We start from the raw sequence: 18055 nt of genomic DNA, 5'->3' as shown, positions 1-18055 counted from the left end.
CAATGTTAAAGAAACAAACAACCCAATCCAAAAATGGGGAGAAGACCTAAATAGACATTTCTCCAAAGAAGATATACAGATTGCCAGCAAAAACATGAAAGGATGCTCAACATCACTAATCATTAGAGAAATGCAAATCAAAACTACAATGAGGTATCACCTCACACCAGTCAGAATGGCCATCATCAAAAAATATATAAACAATAAATGCTGGAGAGGGTGTGGAGGAAAGGGAACCCTCTTGCATTGCTGGTGGGAATGTACATTGATACAGCCACTATGGAAAACAGTATGGAGGTTCCTTAAAAAACTAAAAATAGAACTACCATATGACCCAGCAATCCCACTCCTGGGCATATACCCTGAGAAAACCGTAATTTAAAAAGAGTCATGTACCACAATGTTCACTGCAGCACTATTTACAGTAGCCAGGACATGGAAGCAACCTAAGTGTCCATCAACAGATGAATGGATAAAGAAGATGTGGCACCTATATACAATGGAATATTACTCAGCCATAAAAAGAAATGAAATCGAGTTATTTGTAGTGAAGTGGTTGGACCTAGAGTCTGTCATACAGAGTGAAGTAAGTCAGAAAGAGAAAAACACTGTATGCTAACATATATATATGGAATCTAAAAAACAAAGGTTCTGAAGAACCTAGGGGCAGGACAGGAATAAAGATGCAGATATAGAGGAAAGACTTGAGGACATGGGGAGGGGGAAGGGTAAGCTGGGACGAAGTGAGAGCGTGGCATTGACATATATACACTATCAAATGTAAAACAGATAGCTAGTGGGAAGCAGGCGCACAGCACAGGGAGATCAGCTTGGTGCTTTGTTACCACCTAGAGGGGTGGGATAGGGAGAGTGGGAGGGAGACGTAAGAGGGAAGGGATATGGGGATATATGTATATGTAGAGCTGATTCACTTTGTTATAGAGCAGAAACAGAACACTGTAAAGCAATTATAATCCAATAAATGTTAAAAAATTAAAAAAAAGTTTTTCACCTCTAGGTGTCCACTGTTAAGTAAAACTATATATATTACAGATATATACTCTGTAATTTTTTTCTTACATTTTTAAGCACAGGCAAATTGATCTATGGTAATGGAAATCAGAACAGTGGCATCCTATGAGGGAGTGGGGTGTAAATGGAAGCAGGCCTGAAGAAACCCATGGGGGGGATGCCAATAGTCTATATTTTGATTGTTACAGGAATATATACATGTGTGAAAGCTTATCAAGTTGTACATTTAAGATCTGTATATAACATTGTACATTTTACTTCCATAAAAAATTTGTAAAAGTCAATTTTAAAACTTGTGGTTATGGACAAGATGGAAGGGACGTATTTCTCCTCATTCCTCGTGCTAACTACTGCCCCAAACCCTGGATGTTATTTATATATAAAACAAACATAAGAAGGCTCTGGGGCTTCCCTGGTGGCGCAGTGGTTGAGAGTCCGCCTGCCGATGCAGGGGACACGGGTTCGTGCCCCGGTCCAGGAGGATCCCGCATGCCGCGGAGCGGCTGGGCCTGTGGGCCATGACCGCTGGGCCTGCACATCCGGAGCCTGTGCTCCGCAACGGGAGAGGCCACGGCAGTGAGAGGCCCGTGTACTGCAAAAAAGACTCTGAAAGTTAGGGAGAAGAACACATACAGGCTAGGGACCTCAGGAACAATACAAGTTCCTTGGGGTTTCTTTGTACTTCTTACGTCCTGGAGTGGATGATACTGGAGAAGCCGGGAAGCCAGAAAACATTAATGGCCCAGACAGGACAAAAGCCTGCTCTTTCTAGCCAAAAAAAAAACAGGAAAGGGGCAGCCTCACAGTGCAAAGTCATTTAGACAGACATTCTCACGCCATGTCACACCACGCTTTCTGCACATCCTCCCGTGATTTCCTACTGTTCTTATGATTAAGAACAAATAACCACAAAGCTTTTAAGGTCCTTCATGATACAGCACAAAGGTATCTTTATAGCCTCAGTTGTCAACATTCACAGACACTAATCACATCAAATTACTTTCTCTTCTCTGAATAAGGCATATGGCCTTTGTTCACCCTGTCCTCTCTATCTTGAATATATTTTCCACTTGTCCTTTAACTGACAGAATTTTATTTTTCCTACAGTACTCAGCCTGAGGGGAAAGGTCTGTCATTCCTTCTTACTCTCTGCTCACATGTCACTTTGCCTTTATCATGATTATAGCTCTGGTCACACTGTATACAAAATGGGCTCTATATTTTCCTGCATCCTTGACTAAACTGTGAAACTCGAGAATGCAAGAATTAAGCCCAGAATATTGTTACAATGCCAGAGCAACAGAGTGAAAAGCACACAGAAGTTATGGGCTGAACTGAACTGAAATGACTGAAATGTAAATATTTCTGTGGTATCGCATGATAACTTCAATTTTTTCTGGCTCAGTGCCACTGGTTTCCTAGACTTCGAGTTTATTTGGATCTGAGTGGATTTGGATCTTAAAACACCATCACCTAGGCTTATTGCTGTCACTTTAATCTTGTCCTTTTTTTTTTTTTATCTCAGGAACATGCAAAGGACAGGTATTCGATTTCTACAACTGATACTGGATTCTGTTAAATTGTACACTATAAGTAGATTGTGATGTAGAATACCCTTTATGCTGACCCAAATCCTGCTTATAAAGAATGAGCTGGGATGATCTTTTATATGGGCTTTGTTGTTTGTGTAACTCTTGCTTGTATGCTATTTGTTGCAGGGACAGCCATTTGGTAAAGAAAAAACAAACACCTATTTAAGTTCTATTTCCCCTCTAAGTGCTTATAAAACACAGAATTAGCTTTTCCCACTGTGTTAGTTACTGCCTAATAGAAGGTCTATACTCTGAAAACCGCACTAAATCTAACAAGCCACAAAGTATTCCAGTGATGTGTCACACTAGTCCAAGAGGGGGAAAAAAGCCATGCATTATCACTATCTAAAATTCATTAGAAAATCCAGCCATAATTAACAAGGAAGTAAGTTTCATTCTGAATTTAATCTTCTTTCTGGAGTAAGTAGCACTTTAAGTATTTTCTCTGCAGTATTTTTTCCAGCTTTACTGAGATATTAATTGACATATAACATTGTATAAGTTTTAAGATGTTCAACCTGTGGATTTGATACACTTATTCTGCAAAATGATTAACACTATAGCATTAGCTAACAACTCCATCATATCACATAATTGCCATTTCTTCTCTGTGGTGAGAACATTTAAGATCTACTTTCTTCGCAATATTTAATTATATAATACGGTTTTGTTAACTATGTTCATTTCACTCTGCTGTAAATGATACCCCCAGGATATAAGATATTCTTATAAGGTAGACATATAAGATACATACCTTATAACTGAAAGTTTATAACCTTTGACCAATATGTCCGTATTTCTCCCCCCTTCAAGCCCTGGTAACCACCACTCTACTCTGTTTCTCTTGGTTTGGCTTTTTTAGATTCCACATATATGTTATACCATACTGTATTTGTCTTTATCTGTCTGGCTTACTGCACTAAGCGTTGTACCCTCAAGGTTAATTCAGGTTTTCAAAAGTGGCAGGATGTTCTCATGGCGGAATACTATTCCATTTTATATATATACATATATATATATATATATCACATTTTATTTATCCATGCATCCACTGACATACATGCAGGTTGTTTCCCTATCTAGGCTTTTGCAGATGTATACCCAGAAGTGAAGTTGTTGGATCATATGGTAGTTCTGTTTTTCATTTTTTGAGGAAACCCCATACTGTTTTCCATAGTGGCTGCACCAATTTACATCCCCACCGAAAGTACACGAGGATGCCTTTTTCTCCACATACCTCGCCAACAACTTACCTCTTTTATTTCTGATGATAGCTATTCTGACAGGTGTGAGGTAATATCTCATTGTGGTTTTGATTTGCATTCCCCTGATGAGTAGTGATACTGAGCCATCTGTTCACGTACCTTTAGGTCATTTGCATGCCTTCTTTGGAAAAATGTCTATTCAGTTCCTCTGCTCATTTTTTAATCAGGTTGTTTATGTTTTTGCTGTTAAGTTGTATGAATTCTTTATACATTTTGGACATTAACACCTTATTGGATATAGAATTTGCAAATATTTTTCCCATTCTGTAGGTTGTCTTTCCATTTTGTTGATGATTTCTTTTGCTGTGCAGAAACTCTTTAGTTTGATGTAGTCCCACTTACTCTGCTTTTGTTTCTTGTGATTTTGGTATTACATCCAGAAAATCATTGCAAAGATTACTGTCAAGGATCTTTTTCCCAGTGTTTATTCTAGGAGTTTTATGGTTTCAGGCCTTAGCTTTAAGTCTTTAATCTGCTTCAAGTTAATTTTTGTGAGTGGTGTAAGAAAGGGGTCCAATTTCATTTTTTTGCCTGTGCTTATCTAGTTTTTCCAACACCATTTATTGAAGAGAATATCCGTTCCCCTCTGAGTATTCTTGGGTCCCTTGTCAAATGTTAGCTGCTCGTATTTGCAGGGTTTTATTTATGGGCTCTCAAATTCTATTCTATTGATCTATGTGTCTATTTTTATGCCAGTATCACACTGGCATAAAATTACTATAGCTCTGTAGTATAGTGTGAAATCAGGAAGTGTGACATCTCCTGTTTTGTTCTCCTTTCTCAGAATTGCTTTGGCTATTCAGGGTCTTTCACAGTTCCACATAAATTTTAGGATTTTTCTATTTTGTAAAAAATGACATTGGAATTTTAAAAGGTATTGCATTGACTCTATAGATGGCCTTGGATAGTATGGACATTGTAATATTAATTCTTCTGGTCCATGGCCATGGAACATCTATTTATTATGCTTTCTTCAATTTCTTTCATCAACATCTTCAGTTTTCAGTATACAGTGTATATAGATCTTTCATCTCTTTGGTTAAATTTATTCACAAATGTTTTTGATAGTATTGTTAATAGGATTTTCTTTTTTTCTCAGATATTTTATTGTGAATATATAGAAATGCAACTGATTTTTCTACGTTTATTTTCTACCCTGCAGTTATACTGAATTTGTTGATTAGTTATAACAGTTTTTTGGCAGAGTCATTAGTATTTTCTATACATTTTCTATACATTTTCATACCATTGACAAAGAGTTTTACTTCCTCCTTTCTGATTTGGATGCTTCTATATTTCACTTCCTTGACTGATTACTCTGGCTAGGCCTTCCAGTACTACACTGAACAGGAGTGATGAGAGTGGGCACCCTCGTCTTGCTCCTGATCTTAGAGAAAAAGCTTTGAATATCTCACTGTTGAGTATAATACTGGTTAGTAGTCATATGTGACCTTTTCCAGTTATTAATAGTTTCACAGCACTGTAGTCAGAAAAGATACTTCGTATGATTTCAATATTTTTAAATTAGCAAAGACTAGTTTTGTGATGTATCATATGGTCTCTCCTGGAGAATGTTCCATGTGTGCTTGACAAGAATGTGTATTCTACTGCTGTTGGATGGAATGTTCTATATATGTCTGTTAGGTCCATTTGGTCTAATGTATGGCTCAAGCCCAATGTTCTCTTCTTGATTTTCTGTCTGGATGATCTATCCACTGTTGAAAGTGGGGTACTGAAGTCCCCTACTATTACTGTACTTTTGTCTACTTCTTCCTTCAGATCTGTTTACTAATATACTTCTTCAAATATTAGTAAACTAATGATCCCCTTATCATCATATTGATATAAAGACTTTCTTGTCTCTTGTTACTGTTTTTGGCTTAAAGTCTATTTTGTCTGATATAACTATCCCTGTTCTCTTTTGCCTTCTAATTTCATGCTATACCTTTTATCCATCCCTTCATGCTTAGCCTGTGTCCTTAAAGCTAAAGTGCATCTTTTGTAGGCTGCATATAGTTGGTGTTTTATTTTAACCATGCAGCCACTCGATGCTTTTTGATTATTCAGTACATTTATATTAAAAATAATTATTGATAGGTAAGGACTCACTAATGTCATCTTCCTATTTTCTGGCTGTTTTGTTGTTTCTTTGTTCTTTTCTTTGTCTTGCTGCCTTCCTTTGTGAATTGATGATTTTCCATAATGATATGCTTTGATTCCCTTCTCTTTATCTTTTGTAAATCTACTGTAGGTTTTTCCTTTCTGGTTACCATGAGGCTTATAGAAAACATTATATATATATATATATATATATATATATGTCCATTTTACACTGATGACAATTTTACTTTGATCACATACAAAAACTCTAGTCTTTTACTCCCCCTTTTGTTTTTGATGTCACATTTACATCTTTTTATATTATTTATACATTAACAAATTGTTAAAGCTATAGCTTTTTTTTTTTTTTTGTACATGGGCCTCTCACTCTTGTGGCCTCTCCCGTTGCAGAGCACAGGCTCCGGACGCGCAGGCTCAGCGGCCATGGCTCATGGGCCCAGCCGCTCCGCAGCATGTGGGATACTCCCGGACCGGGGCATAAACCCGTGTCCCCTGTATCAGCAGATGGACTCTCAACCACTGGGCCACCAGGGAAGCCCGCTATAGCTATTTTTAATACTCTTGTCCTTTAACCTTTATACTAAAGTATCTAACACATCACCATATTACTGTGTTATTCTGAATCTGACTATATGTTAACTTTTACCAATGTGTTGTACATTTTCATACGTTTTCATGTTACTAATTAGTGTTCTTTTGGCAAAGCTTGATGAACTCCTCTCAGTATTTCTGTAAGGTAGGTCTAGGGATGATCAATGCCCTGAATTGCTTATTAGGAAAAGTCTTTATCTTGCCTTCATTTATGAAAAACAACTTTGGGTGAAGTATTCTTGGTTGGCAGTTTCTTTCTTCTGCACTTTGAATATGTCACTCCTTTCTCTCCTGGACTGCAAGGTCTTTGCTGACAAATCTCTGATAGTCTTCTGGGGCTTACCATGTATAAGAAAAATTATTTTCTTACTACTTTTAAAATTCTTTGTCTCCGATTTCAGATAGTTTTGTTACAATGCATCTTAGAGATCTTTTAAATTGAAATTTTGGGTTTACCTATTAGCTGCAGAACTTGGAAGTCCAAATATCTCCCTATATTTGGGAAGTTCTAAGCCATCCTTTTTTTTTTTTTTTTTTTTTTTGCCATGCTGCGTGGCTTGTGAGAGCTTAGTTCCCCAACCAGGGAACCTGAACCTGGACCCTCAGCAGTGAAAGCATGCAGTCGTTACCACTGGACTGCCAGGGAATTCCCTATTATTTCTTTAAATAAGCTTTCTATCCCTTTCTTCTCCTTCTGGGACTTCAGTGATGCACATACATCATTTCTCTTCATGGTGTTACGTCAGTCCCATAAGTTCTTTATTCCCTTTCATTCTTTTTTCTTTTTGTTCCTCTGACTTGAAAATTAAAATTGATGTGCCTTCTAGCTCACTGATTCTTCTGTTTGGTCAAGTCTACATTTGAAGCTCTCTACTGAATTCTTCAGCATTGTATTCTTCAGCTCCAACTTTTCTGTTTGGTTCTATTTAATGTTTTCTGTCTCACTGTTGAACTTCTCATTTTGTTCTTGTATCATTTTCCTGGTATTGTTAAATTCTCTGTGTTCTCGTATAGCTCTTTGAGCATCTTTAGAGCAATTATTCTGAATTCTTTGTTGGCAATTCCTAGATCTCTATTTCTCTGGGGCCAGTTACAAGAGGTTTACTGTATTCTTTGGTGGGGCCATGTTTCCCTGATTGTTTGTGATCCCTGGAGACTTGCATAGGTGTCTAAGTATTTTAAGAAGCAGTCACTCTTCCAGGCTTTATGAACTAACTTCGATAAGGGAAGCTTTTCACCTGTGGGTGGGGCATAATAGAGCATGCTGTCATCCTGGGTCTAGTGGTCCAGACCACCGGGTGCGGGGCATGTGGTGGCACCAGGTATGCATGTGTGTGTGCACATGTGTGTGTGTGTCTGTGATGGGACTCAGGCATAATACCGCTTCTGCTCAGGTTGCAGGACATGGAGGTCAGGGTTAGCAGGGAATCTAGGCTTGCATCTTGCATCACAGAGCCCTGAACTAACTGCCACCATGGCTCCCAGGTTCCTGTGAAGGTGGGGAGGGACTCAGATGGCTGGTGTCTTTCACTTGTGCAGATGCAGATGACTGTGATGGCTGCTGGTGCAGTTCTGGAGCTACAGCAGGGGTGGGGAGGAACTCAGGTGGCTAGTGTCAGCAAACATAAATACCTGTGGAGTGAAAGATGGCAAAATTTGCTGGGGGTCCCTGGTGGCTGTGCTGGCCATTGGCTTCATCAGTGGCAAAATCTGCCGACTCTGTGCTCAGAGCAGGCCTCTGCGAAATGCAATTATTAGCACTGCATTTGTGCTGATAATAGTCCCTGCTTGTCCTCCTTGATCCTAGTTGGCTCTGTAAGTCTCAGCTTTGTTGGTGTGGGTGGTGTGAAGCTGAAGTTGCACAGGGCCCCAAAAGGATGAAGAAGCTGTTTGCTCACCTCACTCTTCCTTTTTAGGCACGGGGAATTCTTTCTAGCTAGGAAGTTCCTTCCCGGTGCTGAACAGTGCCAGCATGGGGGTGGGATGATGCAGGCAAAACAAAGCTGTTTTCCTTCTCTTCTCATGAGGTTATTTGCAGGGGTTTTGTTCCACTGTGTTGCTAAAACTTCCTAAGTGGACTTTCTAGGTTTTTATTTGTGGATAGCAGTCCAATAATTGATTTTTATGAGGCGCCTGGGGGACTGGGAGCCTAGGATCTCCTATGGTGCTATTAGCACTTTTAAGTCATTAATTATCTCAGATCATATTACCCCTATTAATGCTAGATTTTATGATAGACTTTGATTACTGACAGCTGGATACTTTAACACCAAGCAATTGGATTTTTTTTAATAGCATTAATGAAATAGAAAAAGGAGCTATGAAGGTTTGAAACTTTCCAGAACCATGGTGAATGTAGGAAGTGTTTGGAAAAAAATACAAAGGAAAAACTTTCTCTAAGATGAGGATGTCTTGGGACTTCCCTGGCCGTCCAGTGGTTAAGACTTTGCCTTCCAGTGCAGGGGGTGTGGGTTCGATCCCTGGTCGGGGAGCTAAGATCCCACATGCCTCGTGGCCAAAAAACCAAAAACATAAAACAGAAGCAATACTGTAACAAATTCAATAAAGACTTTAAAAATGATCCACATCAAAAAAAAAAAAACACTTTAAAATGAGAATGTCTTTAGTAATGACTTAATAATCAGTAATGAAGTGTAGATTATAACTCAGTGAGGAGTTATTATAGTTGAATGATTGCTAGTTATATTTACAGTGCCTTTTAATAAACCTGTTAGTTTTTAAAAATATGTTGACGATGATCCATGCTTTCAGAACTTAACATATTAACCAATAAGCAAATTTATTGGTTATTAACAGGAATAATGGTTTCTAGTCAACAAAACTAAAATATAAACACTATAAGAATATCATGAAGACATAACACGATGACAGATTTTTGTGAGATTTGATGTAGGACACAATAATTTTGTTTCTTGGCAGAAATAAAATGTGGCTTTTCAGAGTAATTGCTTCTTTGGGAGAGAATGAAAGCATCTTTGCATTATTAACACAGCAGCTCTGCTAGTACATCCATTATAAAATTCATTTTAGGCATGAGGCTTATTTAGAATATTATAAATTCAACAGTTTTTTTTTAATGTTACACTCAGGGATAAAATAAAAGATTAGAAGTTATAGTAGAGGCAAGCAATATTTAAAAATTGTTTCAAAACATTTTATGGTACAGACTTTGTATTTCAATACACAGTTTGGGATAAACCCAAATCAGACAAGTCCAAACTTTTCAAATAGATTAAACTTTATTAAGGTAAGAAATAAACAATTACAACCTGTGTAAGTAAATTATTAATAGACTATTAGATACAATTGTATAGCTAGAAATAATTTCATAAGTAATAATTTCTATACTTGTATATGGTCAATGGTCTCCTAGTTAGCGAGCAGAACAAAATTAATTTAAAGCACTTATTTTCTCCAATTAACCTAAGAACAAGCAAATAAAAAACAAAAACTTTGACATTTTACAAATAGCTAGGAGAACACACACAGCATTATCAGCCCAAATACAGAATAATAATCCATCAGGTTTGATCATTTTGTGTGTATGTTCTTTGGCTCGTTTATTCATTCATTCAACAATTCTGTATAAATCTTATAAAGAGAATTATACAGATAAGTAATATGCTCATTCTGTGGCCAAGGTAATTTCATTTTATTAGTGGAGATGATTATGCAAAAACTATGTAAGACTGAGAAAAATGAATACGACAAATAACTACCACAGCCATTCAGAATTGGAGAACTTTATATTCATCCAGGAGCATAAAGAAATGACTTCATTCAAAAAAGCAGCACTTTTTTGGATGAGAGAGGAAGAGGGTTTTACAAGTATAGAAAAGGAGGAATGTCATTCCACAATTATAATACTTACAATAAAAGGAAATGTATTATGTGTACATTGTTAACAAGAATTAACAGAAAATACCTCTGACTCATTTTTGAGTCCTATTCTAATACATCCTTTAGGCTATTTTATTATTTAGCTAAAATGACACCAAAAGTTTAATAATATTTAGGTGGAGGGAAGAAATGAGTAAGAGAGAACGTACGGAAGGGGAGAGAGAAAGACATCTACTGTTACTTAAAAATATTCAGCATGACTCCTCCAAGATAATGGGACATTTCTTTAATGCAGACCTATTGTTTCTTCCCCTTGAGGTTATTAATTATTCATAAACTATAGCATAATTTGGTCTACAGCATGACCAAATCACACTGTGGCATTTGTTTTTTAATATAAGAGGGACACAGTATATTTGATTCTCTGTTTTGATGAATATATGTGACACACATGATGTGGTGTTTAAGGCTTTATGGGGAAAAAAGGTTACTTAAATATACAGAAGCACTAAAACTTATTTAAATATAACCTAATATGTAAATTTTACACAAATTTTCTCATGGCTCCTAATCTTTATATCTAAAGGTGATGTGACAATATGAATATTGAAATAATTTTTGAATGCTAATTTCATCCAAGTATATAAAAAATTTATTTAAATAATTGATTAGCATTTTAAAGAATCAAAATATAATGATGTTGGAAAATATGCAATGAATAATATTCTGAGTTACCAAAATTTACATGGTCTTATTTTGAAGTTGTGGAGATATACCTCTAAAATGCTTTTTTTAAATTAGAATGTACGTGCTTATTATGTTTAATATAATTGACTCAATTTTATTCATAGTATGAGAATAACTTCCTTGGTTTATAATGACCATAGGAGTCTATTTAGTCCATTATTCTTTGCAGTGTACTAAATAATTTACCAAAATTGGAAAAAACTTAAGTTATTTGCTAACTGGTTTGTATTATTTATCCCTTTCTCTGTGGGTGGGTCAATTCTTCGTGCCTTTGCTTTTTTACTATTTTCTCTGAAACCACATTTATTCTGGATTCTCAGAATGTTTAACTGTAGTAGATTAAATTTGACATCGTAAAACACATTCTCATTTTGTAGTTTTATAATCCCTTTGGGTATGTGCTTCAAGGTTTTAATTACAAAGTACAAACAAAGCTCAGGAGGGAAACCACTGTTTTTCAGACATAGTTAACATTTTTGAAAGGCTGAAAATATAACGAGTTCCTATTTGCAAAGAAAGATTTATTCATCTATTCAGCTTTATTTTTATTTAATATCTGCCATGTGTGAAATGTTTTGATAGGTGGTAAGGATACAAATCACATGGTCCTTCTTAATTAATTGCCAGGGTTGTTAGTAGCTAAACAGTTGAAAGGAAGTAAAGGAGCAGTTTGGGTTGGCTTCAGAAGTTGGTAAAGATCAGTGAGTTTAGGATCAAGAGTGCATACTGTGATGATGAAAGTCAAAACCACGTGTAGAGAGGGCAGAGAGAAGCAGCAATAGATGCTAGAGATAAAGGCAAAGAGCCATACCAATGGCCAACTAGACACAAAAAATTTAAAAATCAGAAGAAATAAAAAGATAAGGCAAATCTTGCCAAGAGAGAAGACGCCAGGTCATAGTAACAGAGCAACCATGGTACTGAGGCAAAATTTTTAAAGTTCAGTTTCTAATACCACACAATGCAATAATAAGTAGAGCTTTAATGACTGAGACTTTGGGCAAAGCCAGATCATACTGCATCTCTCTACTAGTCTATCAGCTCCATGATATAGCTGTACTACTAGGGCAGATACAGTACCTGGTATTGAATGGGCTCTCAACAAACATTTATTGGATGGAAAAATAAAGGAATGAATAAATGAAAAGGCAGACTCTCAATTCCAAACTCTACCATAAAAGTTTTGCATACCTTTACCAATTATTATCTTTCTGGGTTTTTTTGTTTAAAATTTTTCATTATATGTTGACATTCTCTTTGCTGGTGGTATGAAGATTATTAATAAAACTCCTGAATATCCTAAATAAAATAATTGTATTTAGTTTAAGCCTATACAATTTTCTACTTAGGACTAAAATATGTCCCTCAAAGAGCTAGTATATGCAAAATCCCTGAGGCATGAGAGTGTACAGCACTGGAGAAGGTGTAAGACTATTATGGCTACCTGAGACATAGAAAAAGTGCTACATTAACGATACATTCTAGATTAAGCAGCATGCATTTTTGCAACAAAATGCTTTTGCCTGTGCATGTAGAACACAGCTCTTAGCTACATTCACAACTGAAGTATAATGCAGTGAAAAATTTTGGATTATATGTGGTAAACCCATAGCAACTCTCAGGCAGCAGCTAAAAGCCAAATGTTAAAAAAGAGGACAATATATTTATTTAGTTGGGAGTTATAATCTAAGCACAAGTTTATTTAACTGAATGCATCTCATTCAAGATGTTTTTTTTTAACGACAGAAAATGTCTTTATGTCCCATGTAATCATACAGTTATATAGATTCCCTTTGGCTACACAGTAATGAGTATTTTTGTGATGACTTTCATGCTGTGAAGTAGACCATTAGTACTTGGCTTGTGCCATTACATAGCAACTTAACAGTAACAAACAAACTTGCAAATCAGCATAGTAACATACTGCCTTCACTATTAATTTTCTTTACATTCTCTATATTCATTTATATTTAAGTTCAGTGTGGTGAAACTTACTCTGATAACATCTGTAGATCCTTGTAGGCATGTGTTATTTCACAATTAATATGTGAAAATGTGAACAGTCACTGATATTACAAATATATATATATTTTTAAAGCTAATAGCTAAGTAAAGACCCAACAACATACTCCACAGTCTTTTAAGCTTGTCTGATCCAATTAGCTCAGTTCAGAGAGAAAACTGAACTACTGAAGCTAGAATCAGAAGTTCAGAGCTGACACAGGCCCACTATATATCAATTCTGTTGATGGCCACAAACTATGCACTACTCATGATTATATTTTATCTCACAAACTACAAGGTAAGAAAAGCAGTATTAGTCCCTCTTTTCTTATATTAAATGAGTCTAAGTAACTTCCACCCCTAGCAACACAACTGCTAACAGGCAGAGCTTGGGAAGAACTCAAGCCCGTTTTCTTCCCATCTGTTTCTCTGCCTGTACACTTCAGGACAAGGCATAAACATGACTCCGTGGGCCTAAGAGTCATTTTTACTCTCTCTTATGTAAACATCTCTTTTTAAGCATATATAAAATGTCCAAGATTAAATAGCGTTTACTAAGATAGATTAAAGCAAACAATTATACCCAAAACATTTTCATATCAATTATATTTGGTGATGGCGTTCCATATATACAATCCTCCCAAACATTAAACCACAGGTCAGTGTGATCCAAAGCACTCACTGGTTGCTTCAATTAGAAAAAAATTTTTTTTAAGAAAGTCATCCTTTGGGTATAAATGCTAGATGGGATGGTTTTCTTGGCTACAAAATACACAAGAAAACAAAATTATATGTAAGATTGTCTGGAGCTTCTCATTTTCAACACTGATGTTTGAGCCTGGTGCTTCCTTGTTGTGAGCAGTGCCCTCTGCACTGTGGGATGCTTAGCGGCATCCCTGGCTCCACCACGAGTTGCCAGTAGAGGGCAGATGCCGCCACCGTTGTGACAACCAAAACTGTGTATCCAGAAACTACCAAATGTCCTCTGGGGGTGCCGGGAGGATGGGGGCAGGGAGCCAAATTCATCCCTCTTGGTGTGATACACGTTTCACAGCCCAAACATCCCTTCACTACTCCATGAGTCTATAAGGGCAGTAAGGGTTAATGTGGCGTGGAGACAGAAACCACTTATACCTTGAAATTTTACAAATGAGGAAAAGTTGAAGTCCTGGTAACATTTATCTAACGTTATAGGGTTCCAAAGTTAGCAAGAGTGGAAGAAATTAACAATGGGTGTGAAGCTTATGCTTCTGAAACATTACATAATGCTGTTTCACAGAAAGAAACACGGCTTTTCACGTTTGGGGCCAACAAAGGAATCTGTTATCAGCTTGTCTTTCCCACAAGTAGCTCAATATAGCCCTGACAGCATGAGGCAGAACATGAAACCTCTGGTAAGATGAGAGGAGGACATGGGAAGTAAAACAATATTTCTGGGGAATAAGTGAAATAAATGTAAGCATACTGATGGCAACTTAAAGAGAACTCTGAGGAAGTTCACAAGCACGAAGAAACTATATGCCAGTGTCCATTTCAATAAATTCACATGTTAACAGAAGTTCTCCCATGCTCTGGGATTTGGATTTAATTAGCTTTACTTTGTAATTCTGTTGTTGGCTTTGCATTTTGATGAATCCCTATCAGTATTTAACAAGAAGGAAGGCAGAGGTGTATCGTACCACCATCTTAACCCTGAAAAATCTCTCTTCACTTCTGTTTCACTGTCATCTTTTTATAGCATCATCTTAGGAATGTACATAGACCCATCGCCTTTGTTAAACTGTGCGTACGTAGGTTTAAATCTATGGCATTTGCTTGATGCAAGAAAAGGCTAGTCAATTCTCACTGGCCTTTTCATCTCTCTGCTTATATTTTGAATGACTAGCCTAGCTTTTAATGTTCTGCATCTCATACTTCTCATAACTTTACAGCTTAATGCAACAACATTCTCTTTCATCTATTACCTATACGGAGACAGTTTACTTAACTACATAGTGTGTTCTTTCTCCTTGACATGAAACTACAAGGGGTTGCATTTATTGATACCTATTTTTTATAATTTTCTAAATTTCCATAGTGAGCATTTATTAATTTTATGATCAGAAAGTAAGCTTTAAAAGCGAAAGTTGAAAGAGGAAGTCAAAGTATCATATTTTAAATAATAATGAGAGGAACCAGATAATAGAAAAATACAGCCTGGAAGCTAATGACACATTCTAGGATTACACCTGGCCATGTGTATTTTTAAGCCTCTAGGGTCTTATTAGGTCTTAGTCATTTCATTTAAAAGGACTGTGTTTGTCAAGGTTATGGAGGTTTCATGACATTTCACCCATATTTAATTAGTCAATCTCCCTGCAGACAATAGTAGGTATCATTTCGGATTCATAGAGTGCTCAGGGCCCTCAGACTTCTTAGAATTTCTGTCAAAAGTTTAAAATAGATTTTAGATCAAGATCCAAACATTAACCACTGTTACTAACAATATTTATGTCTAAACTTTAAATATGTATTTTAAATATTTAGTCTAATTATTATCAACTTAGTCTTCAAATGACTCTCGGTCATGTTACAAGATCCACCATTCTAATTCTGGCTTCTACTACTTGGACTATTATTTTTCCTCATTTGTAAAATACCTGCTCTCTGACCTCACAGTATTATGCTTAAAAGGGATAAAACTAGATGCTACAAAGCCAAATCCATTAAAAACTCCCATATACAGGAAAAACAGCAAATTAGGCAATTTAAAAAGTTTGACACAAAAGAACTCACCACCATCCAGAATTCTATTTAGAAACCAACTTCAGAAAAAGGGGTGGGGGGGAAACAACCCAACTATTTCTGGAAACCATATAGTCCTTCATAGTACAATTTTAAAGTATTTACAAAGTTAAGTTCACTTTAACATTGAAATAATTATTCATAAACAATTTTAATACAAATTTCTTAAACCATCTAACATAAATCAAATAGTTGAAGCCAAACATATTTTAAAAATTAATTTAGAAAAAATGAACAAAAATTAGAATTCAATTAGCTGATATTTATGTGTAATAGCTACCTAAAAATAAGTCTTTAAAATGTAAATGGTTATTCAATTATGTTACAAATATGAAAACCACAGTAAACTTACTGTTTCATATACCTTACTCCACTAAATGTGCATTGGTCATCAAGAATTAATGCCAAATTATAAAATTGCTTTATAAATATTCATAAGATACTCACTTTGTCATTTTATTCCATACCACTGAGAGAGATAAATAGCCTAATTATAGTTATTCTCAAAACCACAAATCCTACATGGTAATTTCTTTTTAGAAATACAGGTTAAAATATGAAGAAATTACCAAAGAAGGATAGTGCTAATTTTCAAGTTATATCTTGAAATTTAAACACATCTATTATAAAGAAAGCCATTCACTATTATTATTCTAATGGACAGTCATTGTTTAAAGTATAATTCTGTACCAGTAACCACTTGATTTTATAAAGCAAAGTTAATCTTCTATTTTGTTCCAGTAATATGAAAACACATTATTATGCAAATCAATTCATTAAAACAAAAACAATTTTCTCTTTCAGTGTATGTTGACATTATGCATATTATAAAGCAGGAAGGGAAGTTTTGCTAAAATACGTTAAAATGCAAAACAAGAAAAGAGCTATATACTAATGGGCAACATTCTCCTGCCCCTTTAACCTGCTTTTCTCTATACTGCTTAGTAAGTAACATCTTAGTAATTAACATCTCAGATCAGTCCAAAACCATATCCACATCTCTGGCCAACAGCACACTCAAGCAATTGATTGTGCAGCAAGAAGCTCCTATATTTCCAAGACTTTCGTGATTTTTTTCCTTCAATCCTAATACTTTATTCAAATATAAGAAAAAATATTTTTATAAAATATGAGGGTGAAGAGTTTGGGACAAAATTCATTTCTTTAAACAACTTGGTTATAGGTTTCAGTCTCATCATTTCTGTAACTTTTGATTAAGGTGCTGAAAAGCTAAAATACGTATGCTGAAAGCTAGATGCACGTATGAAGGAAAAGTTTGTTTTCTTTTAAAAATATAGAAAATTCTGTTTTCTTAATGTGTTCCTCTGGGCCATCACAGTACCTTTTCCTAAGGGCCATGCCAATCTCTACCTACAAAATAGTAATACAAGAATGTGGAGGGGGCAGATAAAACATTTTCTAAATCAATAGAGAAAATTTCTTTCCAATCTAATCTAAACCTTAAAATAAGTGTTCCTGTCACATTAAGGTTACTAACTGGTTTATGCGGAATTAACAGTGACATGTTGATCCTATTATCCTTCAGACTAGTGACAAAAAATAAATTTGGAAAGAATTAAGATAATACAATTCAAGAAACCAAAATCTCCTAGTGTGAGTCTTTATAATCATTTAATAAAACATTCATTGAGGACCAGCTGTATGTAAGTGTAAAGATGAAAAACAGCTTAAAAGAAACTCCCTATGTTAAGAATTTGACTAATACATGAAATATTAAAAAATTATTATTATAAAGGAATGCAGAGATACATAAATGGGCTAACTACATATTTATAAATGTGTAAAGGGAAGAAGAATGTCTAACGTAATTAACGAATGCATTTCAGAGGGATGGCAAATTAGGTGGTATTTGAAGGATGGGCATGATTTGATAGAAATTCCGGGAATGGAAGCAGCAAAATAAAGCATATATTTAGGGGACAAGGGACAGTACAAATACACTAACACTGAGTTTCTCTGCAAAGGAGTAGAGGTCTTAGGCTGAAAAGGAAAATTACAATGGGCAAGTAATGGAGAGCCACTTAGGATTTCCAATTT

At 35.7% G+C, this 18055-nt stretch overlaps 1 protein-coding gene across 5 annotated transcripts in view; it reads right to left on the bottom strand.

Annotated features, from left to right (window-relative positions):
- Positions 1-18055, bottom strand: part of TUSC3 (tumor suppressor candidate 3) — a 175359-nt gene that overhangs the window by 54978 nt on the left and 102326 nt on the right. The gene's annotated exons all lie outside the window — the stretch shown is intronic.

This window comes from Mesoplodon bidens (assembly GCF_964165515.1).
Source record: "Mesoplodon bidens genome assembly, chromosome: 20".
In the NCBI taxonomy this organism is placed as follows: Eukaryota; Metazoa; Chordata; class Mammalia; order Artiodactyla; family Ziphiidae; genus Mesoplodon; species Mesoplodon bidens.
This window is presented reverse-complemented; position numbering and strand designations above follow the sequence as displayed.